The sequence below is a fragment of the Anopheles aquasalis genome, chromosome 2 (assembly GCF_943734665.1).
Source record: "Anopheles aquasalis chromosome 2, idAnoAquaMG_Q_19, whole genome shotgun sequence".
In the NCBI taxonomy this organism is placed as follows: domain Eukaryota; kingdom Metazoa; phylum Arthropoda; class Insecta; order Diptera; family Culicidae; genus Anopheles; species Anopheles aquasalis.
Window position 1 is genome coordinate 9,619,523 of NC_064877.1, and position 18,975 is coordinate 9,638,497.

Below are 18,975 nucleotides of genomic sequence, written 5' to 3' on the forward strand. Positions count from 1 at the left end.
CAGGCGTGCACGGTGCAAGGTGCATTGCAAATGAATGCCAGTCGTTGTGTCCTGGGTGAACCTCCAGGAATAGTGGCCAGTTTCTGTGTCAGTGCATATTGCAAACAAATTGCAGTGAATTACATTAAATGAAGCTCGTGCTAAAGAAAGATGTCTCCCAAATTGGCACGCGGTGCATAAAGAGTGTCGTGCTGCTGGGTGCAAAATTGCAGAGAAAATCGAAAATCTAATCGTCTGTGAGATAAATGGTTGAGAAATAAGCAGCATCGAATGGTGATCAGTGAGATTGTGTGACCTTTATACTCGGCTAATAGTTTGGTGCAGAATCGACAGCTGATCCTGTTCCAGCATAAAGCAACACACCATTCCCAAAGCAAATGGAAACACGGAGCGATTCAACATCTTAAGACTCAGGTAAAGCGAAGCAGATAGCACATTTCTGCTCCACTCCGTAGCCCAGAAAGGTCCAACAGGGTGTACCAACGGCACTTTAGTGTGCTAATGAGTGTGAGAAAAACATTTCTCAAATCATGCCAGCAGCGCTGTTACTTGAAAGAGAGTTTCTTAAGCGAACCCCTAAGAAAGAGATAATTATCGCTCAAAACTATTGAAAATATTTTTGCCCATTCCAAGGGAGAAGCACGATAGGGATTTTAATGAAGATCTGTTTTCTTGTGGAAGCAGGAAAAAAAACATTTACTCGAGATAATGTAAACCGGACCTCCACCATTAAGTCCCTTTTCCAAAACAGATCGTTTTTTCCATCTCTTTTCCCTTTCTTTTAAATCTGTTCTTGTCTGCTTTCTTCTGTGTAGCATCCTTCGCGCACCTCTCCGTACTTAATGAAGAAGGAAGAGGGTTTATATAAATTCTTATCTAACGGCGAGATGGGTTCTCTGTGTGCTCTGTGCTATCGCAGGAAACGCCAGCAACCAGAGTTACTTTTGACGATCTTCGATGCTTGGTCACGGGGTTTATGGTAACAACCGCATCACCAGCAGCAGCAGCGCAAAAACTTCACCATCCACCGATTGTTAACGTTTACGATAATACTCAATTTACTGCTGCTTCTTCGACGGTTTATTGCTTGTTTTTTGGCAAAAAAGTCCCTATTTTTTCTTCATCCATTCAGGGGCAGTGCATTAAGGGATAATTTGAATCGCATCATAAAACATCATCCACGACCATTACCTTCGATAAGGCCGCATCGTCCACGGTTACGGTTTGAAATGCATTAAGCTGTTTGTCAATATCCCCGCCTCCGATTGCTGCTTTTTCTGCTTCGCACGAGGCACATTAGCTTCAACAATGTTTGCGCAGGACATCACGGGAGGTTCACATGGAGGCGCCAGGTGGCTCACGTTTTCGAGCGTTAATTTTGTCACTTTTCCCGTTCATTCTGCGCTCTTCAGCGTGTCTAACGGGTACACGGTGTGCGCTCTCGATTCCCGATTAAACTATTTTTAGCGACGGTCGCGATTCGCGTGAAACGCCAAATGGTCTAGCACAGGATGCATGGGCGGACCTGGCTGGGTTGGTTGCTAATCAACTGCCAAAAGAAGTGTGTTGTTGGGGTGTCGGGGTTGAATCCGTTCCGTTCCGTTCGTTCGTTCTATGTTGACTCAAAGGCATTTTGATGATAGTGGCATGGCATGGCGGAAAAGGGGTAAAGCGGATACGATTCAACGATGACACTTGCCATACCGACCGTCGGTCGGTGCTGGTAGTGGTTGTTGTGTTGTTTGTTGTGACAATGTCATGACGATCGGAAAGCGCCTTGAACCGGCGACCGAACGTGCCATCCATCTCTACGAATGAGGGGTGGCTCTCTCTAGTTTTTTCCGTTTTCTTTAACTCCTTTCCGTCGGTTTTTTCCAATCGAAACCTCAATCGTCAACACTCTCGCTCCACCAGAGACACACGCGCACGAGAGCGCACAGTCATCAAAACAGCGATACATTAACATATCAAACGGGCTTATTGCCACCGCCATCGCCACCGTTGCCGGTGCCTGATTCACCGTCGACCGGGCCAGGCGTGTATCTAATTAAAACTTGACGCCGTTTTTCCTTCCGTCGCAGCACAACCTCTACCAACGCTGCTGGCTCTGCTCTGCTGGCTTTGACGTTCTCTTCGACGTTCACACTCAAACCTCATTAAAAGTTAACAAATTGCGTTCGATTGCGACGGAACAAAAGCGTAGCGAGCGAGCGGGAGGAGAAAAAAAACTATGAAACGTTTATCACGTTCCGGCGGCAACGTTTTTCCCCCAAAAAATCTTCGAACGCAGCGCCTCATCCTGACTGAGGCTGACCTTCGTGGTTTGGCTCGCGGAATCCTTATTCGATCAACGGCCAGCACGAGGCGGCAAAGTTTGTGCCACCACCATCCTCGCCTTCATGAAGCTTATCCTAACTTCGAGGTAACAGTCGAAGGAAGATCCCCTTTTCCGACGAGCTCTCGGGTGGTGATCGTGGTGAAAAGTGAAACCACAAGTGCGCAAACCATGCCAGCTCGAGTTCGCGGACTGCGTAAAGTTAGCGTCAAATCATCAAAAAATCAACCGAAAAGTCTGTCCACTTGATGGAGAAGGGGGAGGGCACGTGGGGGAATCGTGGGGGATTCGTGTCAATAATGACCGGCAAAAGTTTGTCAGCGCCAGCAGCAGAACGAACGAACTCCAGCTCGTACTTTCTGCGATTTCGCGCGAGTGATGAGTTGGTTGTTGTCGGTGGTGGGCCAACTTTTCCGATTTATTGTTGCGAAGTCGACCATAGTCCCTGGGGATTTCCCTGCTGACCGAACTGGACCAGCAGCAGTTCGTGGTGACGTTTGTGGTTCTCTAGCTGATCATAGATTAGCTCCGTGGCATCGTGGATGGCTTGATCAGTCGGAACGCTAAAAGCCTTCTCAATTGTTCCTTGCTTCCGCTTCGTGCTCCGAGCAATCATGCGAGTGAAACGATGGCGTCCGACGGACCGACATTGCAGCAACTGCATGCAAACAAATCATTTGCAACACCCCGTTCTCACCATCGACCTTCCGCCGTCCTCGTTCAGCGCTCAGGAAGTGAGTTCGTGGAACCGGAAAATTAGTTACATCACACACATACACATATACGACAGGGACACAGTAACTTGTACCGCAAATTATGCGCCACACGATGAGCGGTGGACAGTTGCTACGGATGCACCCGTACGCAGGAACATTTCCAGGACATATCCTGCCTTCGACGCAGAAAAGTAGTAGAAACAGCTGTACCTCCAATGCGTGGCTTGTCGGTCAGCCCCGTACACATGTAAGTTGTAATTAATTTTCCGCTGTAGTGACCTGGTTAACCTACGCCACCGTACCATGTTTGTGGTCCCTTCGATCCGAGATCCTGGTGCTAGGAGGTCAAATGGATGATGCAGGACGGGACACAGGGACCGCCTTAGGGCATAAATCGTCCAGATCGTGCGCAGGATACAATAACCGGCGCGAATCCCTTCCATCCGACACCATGGCGTGAGTTATATTCATGGCACAGTTGCACCACGATGACTGGCTCAATAATAATTACAATAACACATTACATTCAAAAGAATTCCTCTATAGGGCATGCAAAGAAAGCTTTGCTCTAATTAGAATAAGAGGATAAACGACAAACAACGAAGGAGAGAACAGTGATTGCTTTATGTTGATGAAGGGCTAAGTTGCTCTTCTGTTTTGCATTCGTTCAAATAGCGCGCATTAAATGTAGGCTAGAAAAAGCTTATGGCAACTATTCGAAGAATAATGTAGTTCATTTTATAATTTTTAGTTTTGCGAAAAAGATTTTCGGATGAACTAACGAAAGAATATTGATTTTTAAATCTCAGATAATCGAATATGACGCCACAAAACGTGCATTTTGGCCGTGATTGATGCCATACCTGCATTTTTTTTTTCAAATATATTTTCAACCAAATTTATCTTAATATACACTTAACTTGCTTAAAAAGCTCTACTTTAATGAGACATTCGAAAACAGAAACATTAAGTCCGCTTCTTCAGGTTCAATGATAGATTCAACACAAAAAACACATAAATGAGTGTTTTTTACGTCCGAATAAATGTAAGTTCCCCTTAAACTTAAAGTATATGCTGTTTTCTTCACTCTCTTGTTGAGAGCGAAGGTCGAAAGAACAGCATTACAGAGTGTTGACGACTTCAGACTTCATTTCTTGATACCTTTTTTAACCACGTTCTGTTCCACGCTGAAGCCCATAGTGAAAGCCACAGTAATGCAAAACCATTTCCACCAAGTACTCTTGTGGTGCTGCTGCTGCTGCGGCGTGTACTACTCCACTCGCCACTTGATTCTCATGTTTTCGGGGTCGGCCGGTCATGTGGTTTTATACGGTGGTTACCGTGCAGTCCGTAATTGCTCGGAAATTATCGTTTACCTCTACTCAACGTGTACAGCACCAATTAGCTGTGTTTAACGAGGAACCGATTAACGAGCAAAACTCATCGAATCGCACGTGAAACATCCTTGATGTGAAGCATTTGTCCGCATGATTTCCAACCGACCGGATCCGGAGTGCTTCAATCGTCGAAGCATCATCATATCGGCCATCATAGGCCACGTGCTTGTTGGTGCTGTTTTCGATCGGTTTGTTGCTGCCTTTATTGGGCTGGTTGGGCGGGACAGTGCTTTCAAATCACTGTGAGAACCCGTCGGAAGGAAGCACCCCTAATTGCCCCTAATCCGGTTTCGAGTTTGATGAACCGTGAACGATTGAGAAGATGGACGACCGGAAGGAAGGACTACGAGGGCGACTGTCGACAGCCGATTCGTGAGTGGTAGAGTCAGGGGGAAGGGCGACGGATTTCTATAAAATATGATGCAAAACAGGGAAATTGCGTGAAAAGGAACCACAAGCTCATTCCAGCGCACAACCGGAAACTGCTGGCTGTCACGCGTCTGATGGTTTGGATGAAAAATGGTTCCCTGACGATTGGCCGGCGACGATGATTCTGTTCCTTTTTGTGCGTTTCAGACACCGTCGCTGCCCGGCATTAAGCGTCTCGATTGTGCTGGACCGTTTTTATTTTGGACCGTTTTTATTTTGGACCGTATTGATATGGACCGTTTGCTTTTTCAGTTCTCTTGTTGATTGGCCCGAGCGTTGGCGAGAAGCCAGTCACTTTGTCCCAGACCTATCTCAGGATGGGGATCCTGGGAATCCTGGAACCGTTCTCGTACCTTCTTGCTACTCAGCATTGAAGGCAATTGGCAAGTACGTGTGGGAGGATGAAGTATCCTAATTAGAAACGACATCAACAACAACGCTACGCAGCGTCTGCGGTGAAGCTACTTTGATGGTTTCTTTGGTGGAAAGTCTTCCAACTAAATCCCCGGTGGTCCGCCTCGTCCAGTCACTCGCGTCGATTCTAATGCCATCAGTTTAATCATCCGGAAAACGTCGTCAGACGAGGAAAGCGACACCGGAAAGCACTTCGGTCAGTGAATTCGGTCGGTGGTCAGTGGTAGACAGATTAGGTGGAAGCGAGCGACTCGTCAGGGCTGTCAGGGAGTCGTTGAGGTGCGCTAGTTGGCTTCATCTCTCCACTTCCGGTGGATAGATCTGCCATGTGTGTATGTGTGTTATCGATGAACGTAAATGTTGACCTCTGGCAAATTGTTAGAATATGAATGAAGTAGCAGCAGTACACTTCACCGACAACGCACAACCACTGCTCATTAGTCATTAGTCGTAGACGGACGGATTCGTTCGGTGTAAGGACATTATTGATTATCTCGTTGATGAGTGTTTAGCATCAGTTCGTGAAGTGTTTGAAGCCGTTCTGAGAGACACAGTAAAGGACTTCACATCAGAACTACCTCAGAACGCTAAATCGACTCAAGTTAATGAGAGGGAAATTTATTCAACTTCTGGACGATGGTCTGCCGTCCCCAAAAACGCTCTCCTCGCTACTCAATGGTTGGGTGTTTGGGAAAGTTTCAATTAGAGGCTATGGTAATGATGGTCACGCCAGTCACGCCAGTTCCCAGAAGTGATTTGGTGTCGAGCCCTAGAACTGAAACCTGCGCGAGACCATCGAGAGTCCTCCCGGGGAACTAGTTTTGCTGATGCCGTTGCATGATTGAAAAGTTTCCCAGGAGAGCCCAATCCTCACTTTTACTTAATCGTCTGGCCCTGGGGTGACTGTCGGTACCCCGGAGCTAGATTTGATCCCGGAGGAATTAAGCCACGCTTTTCGTCGAGAACCCACTCCGAATCGGATCCAGTGACACTGGTTTGTAAATCAATTTTCACCCCCGTTGTCGAACGGGGTTTTAAGGCGAGACCGAAAACAGACATGCTCAGCATAATCTGTGCCACATTATGCACAATCTCTGCCCTGGCATAGACCCCCGAACTGGGAGCGTGGCGCAAGTTAGAGGTTCAATGGGGTGGTTTTTGTGCCAAAAGTTTTCGCCCTTCGCTATCGCTCGCTCATCCACCCCCAGAAGAAAGGAGGTCAGATGTTGAGGAGGACGTGTTTAGGTGCAAGTGGCCAAGTGGCTTGTTTCGTATTCGTGAACCGAAGTCGTATTTATAGCAGCGCAAAAAAAAAAAGAAACTGCGCGTCTGATAAGGACTTTTCGGGATTTCGAAGAAAGGAGGGTGGGAAGATTAGGGGCTGGAAAAGGGGTGGGTGAGCCATAAAATGGAGGATCATAAAATGTCACGAACTTCGGTCGAGCTTTACATAAATCGCGGCAAATGAATTTTGGGGGGTGGCCGTTAATGCTGATGATACATTTCCGATCGCAGCAGGCAGTGCAGAGCTTGCTTTGGGAAGAATGACAGCTGCCCGAGCAGAGTGGAGTTAATCGGGGCCTACTTGTGCTCATATTAGTGAAGAATCGTTTTCAAAGTGTTCCAGCAGCTCAACGGAACGTAATTGTCGATCTGATGAACGATGATTTTATGGAGCACTATCTGTATCGTCTTATTTGTCTGGAAAATTGGAAAGTTACAGCTTCGGCGGTTGGATTAACGACCACGCTACAATGGGAAATAGCTGAGTCTTTCCCTATTTTTACTCCCGATGCTTTATAGCCTTCGTAACCACGGTGTGAACGACCCAGCCCAGCTTCGCTTCAAAGACTTCGCAAGCACTCGTTGCGATGTAAATAAAACTCATCGCTTTCCCGTTCGAAAACATCCTCTCGAGAAGAGGAGTGTTTGTCGAACCACTGGCTGACACTTGCTGGCACTGGCAGCTGACGAGGGGCTCCGAATCCGTTAGCACCGAAAGCACTGGCCTAAACCAAACCAAACAAACAAAACAAAAAATCCTCGTCCAAAAATGGACATTGTAACTGAAACTGGACCACGCAGCAGACCACGGTCCCGGAGGCTGCGTTGTTTGGTTGCGGGATAGGCGGGCAGCCGAGGGATACGATACGGTTTTATGGTTCCAGCCAGCGCCTTTCGTGTTCGTTTACCACCGTCATGGATCGTTAATTTTGTGGCATCTCAGTTCCCTGCCCGAACCGTTGCCCTTCCCTTAGGGCATCGCAGCAGGAGGCAGAAGGTACTCTCACTCTGCCTCTTTAGCTCTGGTAAGCTCGTACCACGTCTTCCACTTCCGTTTACACAGACATTTCACCGGAAAGCCGCGGCCGCCGTTGCCGCCCCCGTTGGTGTTTGCAGGATGTCTGCTTTCTGAGTGGAACAACGACTCTGACGACGGTGGTGTAACGTGGTAACCAGTATGTGCGAAAAGCTCCAGACAACCGCCAGCATGACCGCCAGCGGAACCGCATCGCACCGCACTACCAACTCACTCCATCGAGCAGCACACGAAAAGCGGCATTCCGGCCACCACCGAGCGGCTCTCCGTTCGCGTTCGCTTTTAAAGGCTAGTAAATCAGTTGAGAGGCCCGGTGGTTGGCCGGCTGGCTGGCTGGCTGGCTGGCGGGAATGGCGCTCAATTCACGCCCAGACGGCTCTCCCGTCTGCCAAAGGGATGGCGAATCTTCCGCGAATTTAGGACCCATCATTTCAGTGGGTTCTATCGTTGGCGTTCCGGTGTGCCACGGGATCAAATCACCCGGACTGCCCTGGACAGGAAGCATACCGTAGACCCCTTGCGGTTCCTCCGTAAGTTGCGCCACGGACGCCAGGTATCAGCATGGGCCAGAGCGTGGATATTATTTACGGCTCGCCAGCGGTTCGGCGTTTCCGGTGAGCTGTAGCGATGGAAGAAAATGACTTTCGAATTCCCGTTGTAGTTGTGGGTTGACGGGGAAGCGCCACTGTTTTCGTGTTTCGCACTTTTCCTATCCCGTTTTGAAGGGTTCTGCACCTGCACCGAAAAACCCCAGGAAAAAGTCCTAACGAAAAACCTGACGCTGGCGGCCTTTTAGCTTTGGGGTCAGGTGCGTGTAGAGATAGAAAGCCAACCTATTTGTTTTTAACACTCACTCCACGGTGAGGTTGACTTGGGGAAAATTTGTTTTCCGGACCAATTTGTTGAGACAGGTAGGCAGACAGGTTACCGGCTCTGCGTGGAACCGGTGCGAAGAATTTAGGAACCCCACTTTTCCATTTTATGGCAAACAGGATTAGGGTACGCTCGTGGCGGAATTTATTGGCAGGGCCATTCGTACCGAACCCCGGTATCTGCCCCCTTCAGCTCCCATTTCATTGTTACACATTTCATGACGCGCGTCCTGTGTTAGTGGAGCGGAGACGGTTTGTAAAAACGAATAAAGAAATGGGCAGATTTATGTGAAAATACAGAACAAGCACAGAAGCATTCATGTTTTCCAATGAAGTATATCCTGTATGAAATTTAAGTATGTGAAAGACGGCAAAACAGAAGGTAACGAAAAGGAAATCAGAATAACAACATGCAATAAAATCGATTTAAAACATGGAAAATAGTACCAACAAGCCATTGGAAAGGCCTTTAGAATAAAGTTAAAATTAATAAATCAACATGAATCAGAGACACGTGGAATAATCTGCTCACAATATACTGGTTTCTTCGTTGAAACTCGTTTCATGTTCGACATTCATACAAGGTTAAAGGGAAACTACCCAGCATCTACACTCCACTGCACCCGATATCGATCCTTCTCCCATGAACAAGAACGAATCGGTTAGTAATTGATTTGCATTGGGAATGCAAATTTGTACAAGTGCATCCCCCAGCGCGTCATAACAAGGACAAGGACTCACTGCGGTCGTAACATGAGTTCCTGAACGTGTTAGTGTGTCTGCCTCTAGTCACAAGATTGATCGACAGACGACTAACGATGAATGTAAAATGAGTTGGGCTACACTTGACGCCCTTTTTCCCCACCGCCTTATCCACCACCGAGCAACTAAAAATATGTGCGGCAGTGATGGGTTTATGGTTTACGTATGGATTTATAACCCACCGCGGGGCGCTAACCAGCAAAGTGGCAGCTACATGGAACCCGATACAGTTAGGAGGAGCTCACTCGCTCTCTCGATAGTCGTTTCGTGATATAATCGTGGATTATGCGATCTACTTTCCACGTTCGCGAAGCATAAATGGTTGCATGGCACGCACGTTCCGGTATCCGGTACCGACCGGAACGTTCTGCGCTCCTCATAAAACACTCTGATGACACACATCATTACTGGGAGTTTTACGTACGGTTTCTTGACCGCGAACTTCTCCGAATGGATAAGAATGAGGTTTAGCGGAATAGCTGTAGCGAACGTGGAAGCAATTCCATTGACGGCAATCCGCTATCCGTACGAAAGTGACGATGCTCATCTGTTTTACCTCAGCGTAGGAGAAACGCTCCACAAATACCTATCTCTCTCTCTCTCTCTCTCTCTCTCTCGCTTAAGATTGATCATTCCAATCATTACATCATGCGTCATCCGTCATCAATTACGGCACACACTCGCTCGAAGCAGTTGGTAGGTAGGTGGCTTAACGTCATTCAACCACCGTTGAGTCTTTAGCACATATCATTGCCATCAATTACACGCAACCTGACATGGAAAGGTCATCCGATGATCTGCCGTGTAGGGCAAGAGGTGGCCATGAAGAACGCACGAGGAATCCAAGTCGATTCGTGTGCTACACTCGGTTGTTGGGGGTGTAGTAACTACGGAAAAGCGAACTACAGATATGGTTTCCATCAGGTAGTGTCCGTCCGGCACTCTTCCCATGTGTCTGTACCCTCATCATCGGCACGTGCCGGTGATCTGGTGTAACCCGTGGCCAAGGGTGTTTTGGTTGGTGAGCTACCGCCAACTGCTGTCCAATCGGATGGTTTTATCGGGTCTGTTTTTACATCGTTCCAGTGGGATCATTATGGTCAGGAGCAACAAGAACACACGTGGAACATATGCAGTCCCTGCCCTTCAAGGCCAAGACGACAACCGGATTAGTACCGGATCCCTTTCCTCCTTATCATTCTCCGGTGATCTCGATGTGATAATGTGGAGACAGTGACTGAGAAACTCCATGATTCTTCTGTAATACCGGAGCCAATTAGCAATTCATCATGCTTTCAGCATTATGTTCTGGGAAGAGAAATGAAAGATAAAAACTACTGGAAGCCTTTAGAAGGTGCTCTTCATTAGATTATCCGTTGAAATACTTCCGTTTGTAGCCAATTCTCAAACCGGAAAGTTTGTTGAATCGAATTAATTAATCTAAAAACGAATTTATGTCGTTGTTGGGGAAAGTTTTGGACAGAGATGGCCAGTACACTAGAGCTAGTGGCCACTTGAAACTGAAAGCCATCCTAGGAGTCCATGGGCAGCCATCCAGTTGACATTTACTTAGAACTTCATCTAGTGATCCTTTGCTCCGTAGACCTTGGAGCCGTGTGGAGTGGAAAGGGCAATATTTGAATAGACTCTCTTTCTCCTTCCAACGCATCCGGACCATAAATTGCAGCACTGCAGACGATTCTGTGGGTCAACTATTGGCCACCTGCCGTGTACAAACGAGATTACAGCAAACGAGATGAACTACCAGCATGTAATCCGCATTACATCGAGGTCGTAAAGAGTTAAACAAATGGACTTCATCATTGCGTAATGGTTACAAAGCTGAGAACACACCTGCTGAACACACTCGGCAAATCCGAATTACGAAAGTAAGCAATCCTTTCCTGCAGCCACTCTGGAGGTAACATCATGGTCCGGGGTTTCACCACCACCACCGCAGGGGGATCGAAAAGTAATGATGATATTGGAAGGCATGGTATAATCCTACGATTGATTATGTTAAGCTGACAGGATAATGCTAGTGCAGTACTATGAAAAATGATCCCGGAGTGAGAGGCTAGAGCAAGAAGCCTTTTCAACGTTTTCCACGAACTCAACCACACACCACCGGAATCGATACCAGGTCAGCACACAATCCAGTGCAACGCAAGACCCTATGCAGTTAATGGTGCGCTGACCGTTTTCTTACTTCCATTCTCTGCTTTTAAAGCTCCAATGCTTTCAAGCTGATAAGAAGCTCTTTCTGCTGCTTCTGTTGCCTTATCGGTATCAACATTGAATTGTTGCTTTTGCACTGGCTTTTCAATTATAAAGTGGACGTTCCTTCCTTGCACCCCTTGTCCTTCAGTTCAGGACGTTGTACTCCAGTGCATGACACTCTTGGCCCTGCTCCAAACCCAACCCGTTCCAACGGTGGTCAGTAGAGCCGAGGCCATAAATCTTTCCAGTGCGGGGGGAAAACTCTTCATCCTTTACAGCAGAAGCACCACACCAGCCTCCACTCTGGTGTGAGGTGGTGAACTATCGATGTAATCGAACATTATCGACATTCTATTGTGGTAGCGACGGCTGGTTGCCGGCAAGTCGGTTGTTAACAAGAAACCGGTACGTTGGTACGACCTACGACCAACGGAGATGGGGGACTGCCAGACCTCTGTGCTCGCTCAGCCGCCGCATCAGTCGAGCGAACTGAACCGATGACACGTGTTTCGAGGGCCAAGGGACTTCCTGTGCCTTGTGGGCGGGACGTGACCGCACATGTAGGCGGTGCACGACCAAGGCACATCATCGATCATCGTATTTTATTTAGATTAAGGAACACGATACAAAGGACGAAGTGGAGCAACAGCACGGGATGAGCTAAGATGAGATGCGTAGAGTCATCGTTCCGTAATCCGCCTTGGTGTATTTAAGATCCTACAAGTAGTAGCAACAGATTGTGTTCGAAGGTATTTGAAGCACACCCAAAATCCATATTATTCCTTTCATGACGAGGAGCAAAGCCTCGATCACGCACGAACCAATTGCTCGATTGACTACTATTCAATTGGCCAATGGCTTCCTTAATAGACACCGTGCATCCAGCCACTGTGCAAACACTGTGCGACACGACAAATAATGCACTTGCACCGGGGCAGCACTCTATGAAGTGTCGCTACTCGTTACAGTTAAGCGATTTGTCTACCAAGGGGACGTCCTGCCTTGTGTTAGCCGGCCGGTCACACAACTGGAGAAGGATAAACTGATTGCCGTGTTGGATGCACTGGTGGACGATAATGGACTCGTTCTACTCCTCTTCCTCCTCGTCGCTATGGCGTCCTGACACCTAAGCGATGGTGTAGCGCAACTGCAAATTCCATCATGAAATATGGAACGAATTGCATCACTCGGTGAGATGGGGGTGACCACGGGTGAACATGCAACAGGCCACAGCCAGGACACTTTATTGATGACCGGTAAGGGAGGAAGCTTTATCACGTTCGCCATTATCGGGGCACCAAACGCTCTACAGAGCACCAAACGTAAAGGCTAACCGGGATCAAGAGCATCCAGCTTTTCAAAAAATCCGGCAGCTCATACATCTCGTGAGCTTGGAGTTTCCCCAGGCACTCGTTTCAAGCAGTCTCGAATGGCGTTATTGCTGCTGTGTTTCCATCGTCATAGAGCATCACTCTCGGTAGTGGTGGGCCTGGAGTCCGGAACGAGAACGCTCTCCACACAACAAAATGATGCTCACTTTCGAGTAATGAACCATCAATTTGATCGCTCATTTTGTGCTCATGCCTTGAAGGCTAAAGTGAAGGAAAGAATCCTTGGAAAAACTATTTTACTCACCGCGTTTTTGTTCCGCGAACGGCTCTGTCTCGAGAGCACTGTTTGCATCTCCTCGAACGAAGGAGTGAAGCGGGAGGATGGGCGCGTGCGAAAATAGCTCCTCAGACAAAGCAAACAACCAAAATGATTTGAGATGAATTCCGCCAAGTTGTTCGAGGAATGCCGATAAATCAAGCGGTAAGCTGTTGCGGTTTTAACGAACAAATTCCATCTCATTCCACCAATTTATTCTCGTCCATTGGCCCCTTCTGAGGTAGCTTCCATTATTTTGGATCAAAATTCGTTCATATTAAATTCAACTGTTATTAAATTACACCTTTTCAAGATATGTTGGTTGCAAGTTGAGGAAAGTATGCTAAAAGCTGTAGCTATGGCAACCAGTTCAGGAAGGCGTGATTGATGATCTGATGTAAAATCGTTATGATTTTGATATGTAAAAAACAAGTTATATTAAAAACGAATTTTTTTTTTTAAATTCCGATTATGCTTTTTGTTTATGTTGCTTATGGGCAGACCGATTCAAAGTTTCGAAAAGCACTTAATCTGATTTTTAAGCGTATTTCCAAAAAAACAAAATACATAAATCGCCCTTAAACTGCTGACAGCATGGATCGTGTTTTATCATCCCTCAACGCGCGTGTCGCGCAAAACACGGATCATCGGATGTGCATCGTTATCGGAGTTGTCAAACTAGTCTTGTAATCCATCAAAACAAGTCCGCCAACAGAAGGCAATGATTCAGCGCTGAAGCGAGCGAGCAGGAACCAATAAAACTCGGTAGCAGCTTGATTGGAAAGCATTAAGTTAAGGTAAAGTGGCTCCGACGGTGACACTTCCGTACGTCACCCAGGAACCGTGCCACCACGCCTGTCAACACACGGGCTCACGCGGTTCCTTGTCGCCTATATGTCTCTGTCAGCTGTTTGATGTGCGTTTTTTATGCGCAAATTATAATCCAAACCACCAACCCAACTACGTCACGTCAAATCTGGCCTGGGAGAGGTGGCGACGGTAGCCAAACCTCACCGAGTGACTCAATCAAACGACGTTCCCTCGGTTTTTCGTGACGTTGATGGAGATGTGTGACGGGAGAAGTGGCAGGGAGTGCGAATTCGATGAAAACATCGTTCCATTTGTTCCAATGTCCTGGCTGACTGCTTGGTACGTGACGGGCGCACTGTGTAAACGTCGTTCACGCCAACCAACTCAACCACTTCGTTCACGGGGGTGGTGGTGTGTGGGAACGAGCGGGAAATGAATAAGTAAACTGGTCATAATCATGTATTTTTATGCTCTCGCTCCTTGCGCGATCAAACACGATGGGTAAGCGTCGAGCGCGGAAAACGATGTGGCCCCGATCATCACACACTTGCCGAGCGATTTCATCCAAACAGCAGGAGCTGTGCGAAAAAAAAAACGAATACGATTGTATTTAACGTTTCTCGCGTTTCTTCTCCTGCGTTTTCCACGCCTGTGACGTTGGCAAGAAGAAGCGCGGGCACCACGCCGAGCATGATGAATGGAAATAGCTCTGTTTGTTTGTTTACATAATCATTCCTCATTAACACCGATCGAAAATGCATTCGCGATCCGTCTCCGGACAGCCGGCCCGGGGGCCAGATCCTTTCGCGAAAAAACAAAAGCAACCACCGGACGTGACCTTGCCTCCTATGATTCGAGTTATGTTTGCTTGATCCGATCTTGAGCCGTTCCGTCGGATCGAAGACGATAATTGAGGCAAAACGGAGAATGGCCATCAAGCGTCGGTTCTCAATTGTGTGCTGGTGCTGGTGTGTCACCGATGGACACGGCCATGGCACCGATTCACCAACACCGTCGGTGTAGCCGTCGTACCGGTGACAGTGACATTTTCGTCACGGGTTCATCCATCCACACTTACGGCATCGTGATCAACGATCCAGTGGGGAGCGGGAGAAAGGGAGCTGGGGTGATTCAGGTGGTCAGTTCGGTGACAGCCATATTTACGGCATCGCCAGTCGAGCTCACAGGACGCTCGCCTCTCTCTCTCCGGGCTTAGTGGAACCAGATGACCGTCGATCGCGCACACACGGTTTGGTTCGTTGGCATGTCTCTTCATTGACTTTTTGTCCTGATCATTTCGGAGTGGACTGAATGTGTTTGTGTTTGAGGCGGTTGGAAGAATGTAATATGTTACAAAAATAGCGTTGGCCACCGACCGACTGTTGACGCTGAGTGCGAGCTGCTTGCGTGTGCTTCATGCTGCATCCCCCCTCGGTAGGGGATGCTTGAGTGTTGTGTGCTGTTGTTGTTGATGATGATGATGATGATGTATCATTTTCAATGGCATTCAGTGCTGCCCGGTGGGAGGTCTTTTGATGTGCGACGCCACCTTTTGCATTTTCGGGGCGTACCTTGCGTTGAAGAACGCGTTTAATCGTCCCGGAACGTCAGCTCCCGGGTTCCAACGTTTGGACAAATAAATTCAAAACATCGTAATGATTTTAATGAACTCATTTATCTGCTAAATTTATAATTCGTTTAGTTGAGGAAACTACGAGATTATTATCCTTGTGATGTGATCTAAGTCTAAGCTAAGTCCACTAACAGCATAAGCATTTGTAGCACGCAAACAAGCAATTAAATCTTACAACTTCGTCTGCCAATGATAGTTCGCAGTCAACGGGGAGTCGGAAATTGATTATTCAAACTCCGAGAAAATGTGTTTCGACCATTAGCATTGCACCTGACAGTGGTGGCACTTCAGCAAACAAACTTTATCCAGCGCCACACACGTCTGGATTCCATCCAGCAACCTGCAACCAAACTGAAGCTGAAGCTGCATAGAATTAAATTCCACCTCGGTAAATATTGAATTTAAGTTTACTCGCTGTGGTGTCGGTGAGAGCAGATCTCTCTCTCTCTCTGCCAAATCGCTCTTGGAAGCGGATGCTTCATAGCTCCGTTCGCGCACCGTTCTGCCACCTGATAGTGAATGCGAAATAGCATCGCGAGTGATGTATCCCTCACACACGTCACCTGCAGACACCATCAGCCGCAGCAGCAGCAGCAGCAGCAGCCGGGGAGCATTGCTTTTCCGAAGATTTCCCTCGCAGAACTTTCGCATAAATTGCCAAACAGTGCCATTTACGGTGACATCCGTCGTGGGAGTCGTCCTCGGTTCCAGTGAGGGTTCCCCAAAGTGCGTCGCTCTTCGAACGTCGAAACCCCAATAAAATCTTGCGAACAGCGCCTCCCCTGGACGAACACTGCGCAAAGTTAAAGGTGAGTCTTCGAGGACCGAGGGCCAGGAGCACAAATTCCTCGACAAAAATCGAGTTCAAGAGGAGGTTGTTCCGTTTTCCTTTCGTATTTTTCGCACATTTTTCCCTTTTTCGCAATCGTCTCGAAAATGCGCTGACCTGATCTCTTCGCCCCTGGTCCGACGGGACCACCGGGGTCGCTGCTTAACGAAGAGGTTTTTGGTCGGTTGGTCCGTTTGCTGAATTGCGTCTCCCGGCTTGTAGGATGCGGGTGCCGCTCCCTGGCGACGTTCCGGACAGAAATCGTGCCCGGTGTCGCACACCGGGCGATTGTCAGCATTGGCACGTGACCGGAGAACCAGTGCGTTCGACAAAAACTCCGTCCAATGTGACCCACAGACCTTGGAGAGCGAATTTTCGGGAGCGAAATTAGGAGCAACCTAGCAGAGGACCATTGGTTATCAACAGATAGCAACCAACCAACCAACCAACCAACCAACCAACCAACCAACCAACTATCTCGATAATGATGCTCACGAAATGTAAACTGCGGCAAAGTGGATCGAATCGAGCGTTCACACGCGGTCCAATTTATCGGATGTAATCGGATACCCCACCGGAGGGGGGAGGTGTTTAGAGCTCCATAAAATAAACATTTTCGTGGTTTAGAGTGGCAATCATTCGCGACCTCCCCCCTTTACACACCTCTCAATGCCATCGCATTTCATCGAGATTCAATTACACTTTTTGGCATGATAAATCGTTACGAATCGGAGTTGTTTGGAAGCGAGATAGGCGATCCGTTTTGAGCTCTTCCACAGAGACCTCACTCAGGGAACCGGCGCCATCCAATTTCATTCGAAGAAAATGCAAGAAAACACACAAAGAAATAGCAGGTTGGTGGGCAAAAGAAAGTGCCTATCCGGTTGAAAACCCCCACGGTAGTACCCGTTTGACTTCAGGATCATTTCTCAACACACAACAAAACACCCCAACAGGCACGGGCAGGAGCTTGCAGGAACACAACAGCTCACTGCGATGGAATGAAAAATGAACAAATAATTCATGTGTGAAGATGAAAAATTTTGTCGCCCTCACCGGTCGGCCATTTCCGGATCAGGCGAGGTTTGCTTGCTGCTATTATTAGGTTTCCAGGGCACATATTTTGGAATCGTTTAGGGAGTTATTGAGAGGCTGGGGTTCCCAGCTCACACCGATAAAAATGGTTAAATTGGAGTGGCTTTAACGCTTCCAACACAAGCAATTCGTTTCCTCCCGGGATGCGCGTGCTGGTTTGTCGGATTTTTTATGGTTCTTCCCTCCGTTAAGGTCCTTTGGGATTGAGGAGATTAAATTGTTTGTCATCCTGGGAAATAGGAAAGAGCAATGATTGTGCAGCATTTGGCGAAAGAGTGCGATCATGACGTTCGCAATACCACAGGGAAGCAGCAACTCAGGAAAGGATCCTTTTGGCGGGATTGGATTTTTGCAAATTAAACTCACAACAACATAGTCTCTGTTCCTGCTGGCCGTGACTGATTTCCAAGAAGAATATCACGGAAATCAATTAGCAAATTAGCTCCAGCCAGCTCCCTTTCTCGTGGCCTTCTATTGAGCCGAACGTTAATCACAACAACACCATCGCAGTAGCCGCAGCAACAGCGTGAACGATCTTCTAAGGCAACAATCTCCATGCACGGCAAGTGGTCCGCATTATTCCATTTGTCCAATTGCAAACCGACCATGTCGGACATGCTTGTTGATACGCGATTGCATGCGATGACGACGTCTTCCTTCCCCACGGTTACTTCCTCTCAAAGAAGCGACGCCACTGACGCCGTTGATTAAATTTGGTTGCTTAACGCCATCAAGCTATTTGCTTGATGCACTCGTTAGGTTGTCTCGTTCAATTGACGAAACAGAGCATCGTGGCCGGCTTCCAGTGCGAGAGCATCGGGCACACGGACGTAGCTGATGTGAATTCAACAACTGACATGACAACCGGAAATGCGAACGATTGGCCCACAGTCCATTTACACCCCACGCTGAGGTCACATTTTTGGCTGTCCCTTTTGACGGTGGACAACACCGCCGCACCACCAGCAAGTTCCTAGAATGTGCAACGTGTGTTGCAACATCATCATCGCAAACACATAGTTGCATCCGTGGGCACGCAGTCCATGTGAGAACGCGCTTAAGCACGAATTGCCGCGAATGGGTTACCGAGCATGCCTGGAGGTATTCTGCTGAAACCTCCCACAGGTGCCATCGGCACAATCATACCATTAGCTGCAGCAGGTGGCACCAAGCACATCATCCTCATCTCGGCCATTTTCCGGTGAAGCACGCGCTGTTGACGTGCGATGTGCGGATGATACGAGTGATACGTGGAATGACGCAGGCAGATCGTGTCATAATTATGTTTACCATTCGGACCAATCGGAAGCCGAGTCCATGATATGAGATTCCTCGTCATTTCGCGGCCTGCGCTCGCATGATTCCGTGGATGGAAACGGAAATACAAATACCTATCGGCAGCGCGTGGGTGCGTGGTGTTAATGATTAACATCATCTGCAGACGATTTATTGAGCATTAAAGCGTTCGATGAATTGGCAAATGCGAGTGTTGCGTG

General features: G+C 47.9%; 1 protein-coding gene across 1 annotated transcript in view; it reads left to right on the top strand.

Moving 5' to 3' along the window:
* The first annotated feature begins 249 nt into the window (after window positions 1-249).
* Window positions 250-18,975, top strand: part of LOC126568999 (FMRFamide receptor-like) — a 56,379-nt gene continuing 37,653 nt past the window's right edge. Inside the window, exon 1 of the mRNA XM_050225767.1 lies at window positions 250-414. The gene's annotated coding sequence lies outside the window, so the exon portion shown is untranslated. The remainder of the gene's footprint in view (window positions 415-18,975) is intronic.